The sequence below is a fragment of the Triticum aestivum genome, chromosome 6A (genome assembly GCF_018294505.1).
Source record: "Triticum aestivum cultivar Chinese Spring chromosome 6A, IWGSC CS RefSeq v2.1, whole genome shotgun sequence".
NCBI classification, from domain to species: Eukaryota; Viridiplantae; Streptophyta; class Magnoliopsida; order Poales; family Poaceae; genus Triticum; species Triticum aestivum.
In genome coordinates, this window is record NC_057809.1 from 140,189,898 (window position 1) to 140,199,592 (window position 9,695).

General features: G+C 48.4%; 1 pseudogene; it reads right to left on the minus strand.

Moving 5' to 3' along the window:
* The window catches only part of LOC123129542 (uncharacterized), a 99,131-nt pseudogene extending 97,475 nt beyond the window's left edge, over positions 1 to 1,656 (minus strand).
* Between the last annotated feature and the right edge of the window lie 8,039 nt (positions 1,657 to 9,695).

The following is a 9,695-nucleotide window of genomic DNA, read 5'->3' on the forward strand; positions in this document are numbered from 1 at the left end:
GAGCCACGAGGGCCCCACGAGACAGGGGGGCGTGCCCTAGGGGGGGCGCGCCCCCCACCCTCATGAGCACCTCGTTCCTTCCTTGACGTGGGGTCCAAGTCCATCAGGTGTGTTTCCTTCCAAAAATAACTTCTCCAGTTGATTTCGTTCCGTTTCGACTCTGTCTGATATTCCTTTTCTTCAAAACACTGAAATAGGCATAAAACAGCAAATCTGGGTTGGGCCTACGGTTAATAGGTTAGTCCCAAAAGTAATATAAAATTGGAAAATAAAGCCCAATATTGCCCAAAACAGTAGATAATATAGCATGGAGCAATCAAAAATTATAGATACGTTGGAGACGTATCAGCGTACCGCAAAACGGTACTCCACGGGATACTGTTCATCTCCACCGTCGACCCCCTCCAGCCTCCATGGGCTACTGTTCATCCACCGTCGACCTCCTCCATCCTCCACCTGCGACTGTTCATGCACGGGCTCCTGTTCATCTAGCCTCCACCGTGCGCTACTCCATCGGCTACTGTTCAACCAACCCTCTCCACGGGCTACTGTTCATCCAGCCCTCCACCGTCTACTGTTCATCCAGCCCTCCACTGGGTCCTGTTCATCCAACCCCAACCGGCTCGATCGATCGGGGTCCTGTTCATCCAACCCCAACCGGCTCGATCGATCGGGGTCCTGTTCTTCCAGAGGCAACACCACAGGGTCCTGTTCATCCACCCCCACCGGGAACTGTTCATCCAACCCCCTAGCAATGCTCACTGTTCATCCAGAAGCAGCATCGATCGGCTTCAGTTAGAAGCAGTAGCGAAAGAATCGCTCGACCGGGTTCAGTTAACAACCATCGGTCGACCGCTCGGGTTCAGTAACGCGTAGCCTGCAATGCAATCGCTCGGGTTCAGTAACGCGTAGCCTGCAATGCAATCGCTTGGGTTCAGTTAGAACCCCAACGCATCGCACCCATGTGCGTGCGTGTACGAGAGAAACACGCAAACCTCCATGCATCGCTCGGTCCCGACCACCCACCGTAACCGGGAACACCCCGATATTTTCCTTGCCCTCGCTTCTACCATGGTTTTTTCCGTCATGGACGGCCCAAAGAATGTCATGCAGCTGCGTCTCCGGCCTTCCCAGGACGAAAAGCCCATTTTCTATCATGATTTTTTGTCATAGAAGTAGGAGCCCACCACATCTATGATGATACCGGGTTTTGTCACAATTATCGTCATAGAAGTGTCATAAGTATGACAAAAAAATTCGTTCGGCCCAAAATGTCACGGATGTGTCTTTTTTGGTAGTGTCTACCTTACAATGTGCTTCATACTGTGCCTTCTCACATTGAATCATCTTCCGGTTTCCATCTCATGTGAAATCACTTTTGGATAACATTACTTCAAGAGCACCAAATTTTGTCCTAAAGTGCCTCACTCTTGACTCAATGTGCGGAATTGCAGAGATACCACAACCAGGGCACTTTTCAGCAAGGTGCTTCTCCAATATCACCAGCTATCCATTTTTGAAGCTACCATCTGCCTTCCACCTTGGGTCCAAAGACAGCTCATACAAGGCTTTAATAAGTTCATCATCCTCATCTGAAGTCCAGTTCCTTTTATTCTTGCCTCTTCCACGAGACGTACTTGAGGTGTCCACATCCATATTTGTACAAAGCAACAACAAATATATATGAAATGGGACAAATGCAAATGAGATGCAATTGAAGCTTATTTAAACAAAAAGAAAGCTAGCAACAAAGTGAACAAATAGAAATGGTTTATACCTCAATGACCCCTAGCAGCCCTATGTCTATTATACATGTCCTACGCAAGAACATTCCAGAAATTTGTCCACTCGTTCCAAGTTGAGATAGAAGTAATGAATTATGGTTGGCCTAATTCTCCCTCCATGCCTTCCAATGTTTCTTGCATTATTGGCTCATCATTATCAAGTGGGTCAAGTGGCATATTTTGCAAGATCAAATTGTGCAAGAGTGCACATGCCATGATGATTCAACATTGGGTCTTCATAGGAAAAAAAGGACGGGGACCTCAAAATCGCCCACTGACCCTTGAGTCTTCCGAAAGACCTTTCTACAATATTTTGGGCTCTAGCGTGCCGCATGTTTTAATACTCCTCTACACTACGAGGTGGGTTATGTGGTGTCCAACCACCCAAGTGATACCTTTGACCACGGTATGGAGCTAAAAATCCTCTCGCATTTGTGTAACCAACATCAACAAGATAATATTGATCTTCAGGGACACGGAGCCCATTTGGCCTCGAGATGGCATCTCTAAGAACACGACCATCATGTGCAGAACCCTCCCAACCAGGTAGTATTTAAATGAACTGCATGTCAGGTGCACACACACCTAACACATTTGTATCTATATCACCCAACCTTGATTGGTATCTTCCTTTAATAGTAGCCGGGACGGTTACCCCTATGTGTGTGCCATCTAACGCTCCAAGACAATTCTACAACATAAACAACAAGGTGCAAACATTAGCATCTTTACCACTATTGAGTTCATCTAGTAATTTTTCTTTCTTAGTAGCTATTTACCTTGAAATATTTCCATTTAGCATCTGTGCAGTCCTCGGGTATAGGTTCTGGCTTCTTAAGTAGCAATGGATGAAGCTTCAAAACAGCTAGAAGACAAGCATTGAAGTTCCTACTAACTGGCTCCGGGCTTCGGTAAAAGAATTTCCCTATTGTCCTATTTTTGAAATGGTGAGCTAATACATAAAGGAATGATGCCACTATCTCCTCCAATGATGTATTCCATGTATTAGGCCACCAACATCTCTCACCATCTCACATAATATATGAAATGTTCTCCTATCCATACGAAGTTGACTTATAGACGCTGTGTCACTCTCACCAATTAGTTTATGCAAACTCTCTCCTCTTAGCTCTCTAATTCTAAGCCTCCTTTCTATTTGCCAACACATTCTTCTATAAACTAATCCAAAGATTAACCACACATAATAGTATACGAGCATAATGGCACTCATCAGATTAATAAATGCTACATTTCTTCTTCGACGTCTCACGCTTAAGGGAAGACGGGCCATAACTGAAAAGATATACAAAATATAGGGTAATTCCAGGAGATGTGTGGTTGCTTGCTAAAAGAAATTAATGTCTACTCAAGTGTATGGGTGAAGTAAATATATGATAGCATGCGTTCTTATCATTGCTTGTTGTTGCATTGGAAAGATTCATACCACTATAAGAAGAAAATATTGTTAAGAACATATCAACATTAGGGGAAGAACTCACCAACCGATGGGGGGAGAGGAATTAGCAGGACAACCGATGAACCGCTGTTGGGAAAAAGAATGTTAAAGTGAAAATACAATACACTTTAGATCCTGCACACGGAAACAAAACAAAAATATTAGAAATTGCTATCATTTACAAGCCAGCAAAATAGTATACAAACAAAATAATAGTTTTCCTAAAGAGAACAGATCAAAGAGTGTAAATAAGTGGCACCGTCATCATCATAGTGTGCACACGGTCACATATTATTAGCGTCTAGAGATCATAAGACTAAATTAGAAACAAAATTCTCAGGTTGAAATCTCAAGGCAACAACATATATAAACATGACACAAAGAAAATCTAGATACTACTATAAATAAGAACACATCAAAATGTTCAGTTAACTCAATCTGGTTCGCAGCAATATGTTCAGTTAAGTCATCCTTGCAATTGTAGGATGACCGTCATCTTGAGTGACGCTCGGACTTAATCTCCATAGAATTTGTTTCTCACCATGGCTATCTTTATAGCTCCCATTTTCAGGTCATGATTAATCACATGTAGTTTACTTCTATCTACAATCCACAAGTGCTTGAACCAAATAGTACAGGAAAAGATGATCAAGAACAGATCAATATTTTTCTAGTGTCTCATCGAATCAAGAAGAAATCAAGAAAAAAATGTAAATGATGTTTACCCCTAACCTAATCCGGTAGCATGGCCGGTGCTGCTTCTCGACGGCAAGAACGAGGACGACTAGATGGCTCTAGCACTAAACAGTGAGGCGCTGGATCTGACACACACACGTCCTCTTTGAACCATCACGCATGCCAACATGATGTGGACGTCCAGGCTCGAGATCTTGCGCAAGGACCTGGGAAACTGAAAGGAGGAGAGGTGTCTGGTGAAAAACCACAAGATCTGGTCGATTCGCCGGCGTACGCATGGGGAAGAAGGAGCGGACGATCAAGTGACCTACCTACAACCCTGAAGCTTGAGGTGTCAGGGAAGGAGCAGGAGGGCTTCTTCTTGACGCCCGGTGAGGGAGTCCTGGATTAGGGGGTGTTCGGATAGCCAGACTATACCATCAGCCGGACTCCTGGACTATGAAGATACAAGATTGAAGACTTCGTCCCGTGTCCGGAAGGGACTTTCCTTGGCGTGGAAGGCAATCTTGGCGATACGGATATGCAGATCTCCTACCATTGTAACCGACTTTGTGTAACCCTAACCCTCTCCGGTGTCTATATAAACCGGAGGGTTTTAGTCCGTAGGACAAAACACAACAACAATCATACCATAGGCTAGCTTCTAGGGTTTAGCCTCTCCGATCTCGTGGTAGATCTACTCTTGTACTACCCATATCATCAATATTAATCAAGCAGGACGTAGGGTTTTACCTCCATCGAGAGGGCCCGAACCTGGGTAAAACTTCGTGTCCCTTGCCTCCTGTTACCATCCGACCAAGACGCACAGTTCGGGACCCCCTACCCGAGATCCGCCGGTTTTGACACCGACATTGGTGCTCTCACTGAGAGTTCCTCTGTGTCGTCGCCGTCAGGCTTGATGGCTCCTATGATCATCGATAGTGATGCGGTCCAGGGTGAAACTTGTCTCCCTGGACAGATCTCTGTCTTCAGCGGCTTTGCACTGCGGGCCAATTCACTTGGCCATCTGGAGCAGATTGAAGGCTATGCCCCTGGCCGTCAGGTCAGATTTGGAAGTTTAAACTACACGGCTGACATCCGCGGGGACTTGATCTTCGACGGATTCGAGCCACTGCCGAGCACGCCGCACTGCCACGACGAGCATGATCTAGCTCTGCCACCTAACAGTGCCCTGAAGGCCGCACCCGCATCGGCTTCGACCCTTAATTCGGAGCCAACCGCGCCGACCGAGGATGGGTGGTTGGACGCCGCCTCGGGGGCTGCGATCCTAACGGGGATCGAGCCGAACACCAGCCCTGCACTCCGCGAGACTCATGATTCCAAGGAGCCGGACTCCTCTCCGGACTCCGAACCATTCGTGCCTCTGCCGATCGAATCCGATTGGGCGCCGATCATGGAGTTTACTGCTGCGGACATCTTTCAGCACTCGCCCTTTAGCGATATTATAAAATTACTAAAGTCTCTCTCTTTATCAGGAGAGCCCTGGCCGGACTACGGTCAGCGAGATTAGGATGCGGACGATGAAGAAACTCAAAGCCCACCCACCACCCACTTTGTAGCCACTGTCGATGATTTAACCGACATGCTCGACTTCGACTCTGAAGACATCGACGGTATGGACGCTAATGAAGGAGACGATGAAGAACCAGCGCCTATTGGGCCCTGGAACGCCACCTCGTCATATGACGTATACATGGTGGACGCACCAAAAGATGACGACGAGGAGCGGAAGGACGCACTGAAGGCTTGTTCCCTCGAAAAGCAGTCAAAGCGGCGACGCAAGCGCCGCCCCAAATCCCGCCTCAACAGAAATAGCGATCACACAGACCCAGCGTTGGAGCAGGGCAAACCGCTGCCGGACAACGGCAATCCGGATGATCAAACCGAACAAGCAAATCCTATCAAGGATAATGGTCCGGACGACATAACGCCGGACAGACACCCGGAGCAGCAGACTGCCCGTAAAAGGCTTGTTGCCACCGCGAGGGGTCTGAAAAAGCAGAAGCAAAGGCTCAAGGCCGTGCAAGACACACTCCAAATCAGATGGAGTAAAATACTCAACACTGCAGCAAGGTACGGCGACAATCGCCCCTCCAAGAGCTACCCAAAGCGGAAGCTGCTACCCGAATTCGATGAGGAGGCCTCAGAACCCCCACAACCAAATATCAAAGCAGCCACCTGGTCGGATAGACGACCCCTCTACCAACACAGAGCGGCATACAACGCCGCTCACGATACAATACGCGACCCATGCGAGGGCTCGCACCCAAAGGATGATGCAACAAGATCCATCTATGGACCACGCAAGCGCGCCCCAGCATACAATGCAACACAACAAACATCCGAACAACGCGGTACACCCAGCTACAGGGGTGCCGCACACCCCCTATGTTTCACCGATGAGGTGCTGGACCACGAATTTCCAGAGGGATTCAATCCCGTAAACATAGAGGCATACCACGGAACAACAGACCCTGGGGTCTGGATTGAGGACTACATCCTTCATATCCATACGGCTCGAGGAGATGATCTCCACGCCATCAAGTACCTACCCCTCAAGCTCAAAGGGCCAGCTCGTCACTGGCTCAAAGGCCTCCCCGAAAGCTCCATTGGAAGTTGGGAAGAGCTCGAAGACGCCTTTCGGGCAAATTTTCAAGGGACTTATGTCCGACCTCCGGATGCGGACGATTTGAGTCATATAACTCAAAAGCCCGGAGAGTCAGCCCGAAAGCTTTGGAATAGGTTTCTTACTAAAAAGAACCAGATTGTCAACTGTCCGGACGCTGAAGCCTTGACAGCTTTCAAGCATAGCGTCCATGACGAATGGCTCGCCAGACACCTCGGCCAAAATAAGCCGAGAACGATGGCCGCATTAAAAAACCTCATGACTCGCTTTTGCACGGGTGAGGACAGCTGGCTAGCCAGATGCAGCACTAGCGACCCCAGTACATCTGAAGTTAGAGATGGAAATGGGAAATCACGGCGCAACAACAATAACAAACGCCGGAATAAAGAAGACATCACGAAGGGCACGACAGTAAATGCCGGATTCAAAAGCTCTCGGCCAGGTCAAAAGCCGCCCCCTAAAGGCACCAGGGATGAATTGTCCAGCCTCAACAAAATTCTGGACCAAGTATGTCAGATTCATAGTACCCCTGGTAAACCTGCTAATCATACCCACAGAGAATGTTGGGTCTTCAAGCAGTCCGGCAAGCTCAACGCCGTACACAAGGAGGAGGATACACCAAGTGAAGATGAGGACGAGCCCCCCAAGCAAGACACGGGGGAACAAAAGAAGTTTCCACTAGAAGTCAAAATAGTAAACGTGTTACACGTAATCAAGGGAAAAAACAATGCGGCACTCCCAGGAAAATATACCCAAGTGCCTGTCACCACGAAGTCCTGCCACTGGTCATCTCAACCAATCACTTTCGACCATCGCGATTACTCAACAAGTATCCGACATGCAGGATGGACTGCCCTGGTATTAGACCCAGTAATTGGTGGATATCACTTCACAAGAGTCTTGATGGACGGCGGCAGTAGCCTAAACCTAATATATCAGGATACAATCCGCGGGATGGGGTTAGACCCAACACAAATTCGCCATAGCAATACTACCTTTAAAGGAGTAACGCCAGGCCCAGGGGCTCGTTGTACGGGCTCCCTCCTACTACAAGTTATATTTGGCTCCCCCGATAACTTCCGTCGCGAGCATTTAACTTTCCACATCGCTCCGTTTCAAAGTGGCTATCAAGCACTGCTCGGACGCGAAGCTTTCGCTCGCTTTAATGCAATACCACACTACGCCTCCCTCACACTCAAGATGCCCGATCCACGTGGCATCATTACAGTGCACGGAAATATCAAGCGATCTCTGCACGCCGAAGAGAGTGAGGCTGCCTTGGCAGCCGCACACTAAAGGCGCCCGGACAAGCGAAAGCATCCAATAGGTCGTCAAGACCTCAGATAGAACTAATCAAGTCCGGCACCGCTACTTATACCGAATAAATGGTCACACCCCTATTTGTCAATACAAGGGGCTCAACACGCGCAGACGAGTGGCAATTTCTTCTCATCTTGAATTATACATGGTTTCTTTAACAAACTATCTTTTTGCATGACAACTTTTTCACCTAAATGTTGGAAATATGCCCTAGAGGCAATAATAAATTGATTATTATTATATTTCCTTGTTCATGATAATCGTTTATTATCCATGCTAGAATTGTATTGATAGGAAACTCAGATACATGTGTGGATACATAGACAACACCATGTCCCTAGTAAGCCTCTAGTTGACTAGCTCGTTAATCAATAGATGGTTACGGTTTCCTGACCATGGACATTGGATGTCGTTGATAACGGGATCACATCATTAGGAGAATGATGTGATGGACAAGACCCAATCCTAAGCCTAGCACAAGATCATGTAGTTCGTATGCTAAAGCTTTTCTAATGTCAAGTATCATTTCCTTAGACCATGAGATTGTGCAACTCCCGGATACCGTAGGAGTGCTTTGGGTGTGCCAAACGTCACAACGTAACTGGGTGGCTATAAAGGTACACTACGGGTATCTCTGAAAGTGTCTGTTGGGTTGGCACGAATCGAGATTGAGATTTTGTCACTCCGTGTAAACGGAGAGGTATCTCTGGGCCCACTCGGTAGGACATCATCATAATGTGCACAATGTGACCAAGGGGTTGATCACGGGATGATGTGTTACGGAACGAGTAAAGAGACTTGCCGGTAACGAGATTGAACAAGGTATCGGTATACCGACGATCGAATCTCGGGCAAGTACCATACCGCTAGACAAAGGGAATTGTATACGGGATTGATTGAGTCCTTGACATCGTGGTTCATCCGATGAGATCATCGTGGAACATGTGGGAGCCAACATGGGTATCCAGATCCCGTTGTTGGTTATTGACCGGAGAACATCTCGGTCATGACTACATGTCTCCCGAACCCGTAGGGTCTACACACTTAAGGTTCGATGACGCTAGGGTTATAAAGGAAGTTTGTATGTGGTTACCGAATGTTGTTCGGAGTCCCGGATGAGATCCCGGACGTCACGAGGAGTTCCGGAATGGTCCGGAGGTAAAGATTTATATATAGGAAGTCCTGTTTCGGCCATCGGGACAAGTTTCGGGGTCATCGATATTCTACCGGGACCACCGGAAGGGTCCCGGGAGCCCACCGGGTGGGGCCACCTGCCCCGGGGGGCCACATGGGCTGTAGGGGGTGCGCCTTGGCCTACATGGGCCAAGGGCACCAGCCCCTAGAGGCCCATGCGCCAAGATATAGGAAAAAGGGGAGAGTCCTATAGGGGGAAGGCACCTCCGAGGTGCCTTGGGGAGGATGGACTCCTCCCCCCCTCTTAGCCGCACCCCTTCCTTGGAGGAAGGGGCAAGGCTGCGCCTCCCCCCTCTCCCCTGCCCCTATATATAGTGGAGGGGAGGGAGGGCATCCACACCTGAGCCCTTGGCGCCTCCCTCCCTCCCGTGACACCTCCTCCTCTCCCGTAGGTGCTTGGCGAAGCCCTGCAGGATTGCCACGCTCCTCCATCACCACCACGCCGTTGTGCTGCTGCTGGATGGAGTCTTCCTCAACCTCTCCCTCTCTCCTTGCTGGATCAAGGCGTGGGAGACATCGTCGAGCTGTACGTGTGTTGAACGCGGAGGTGCCGTCCGTTCGGCACTAGGATCATCGGTGATCTGAATCACGACGAGTACGACTCCATCAACCCCGTTCA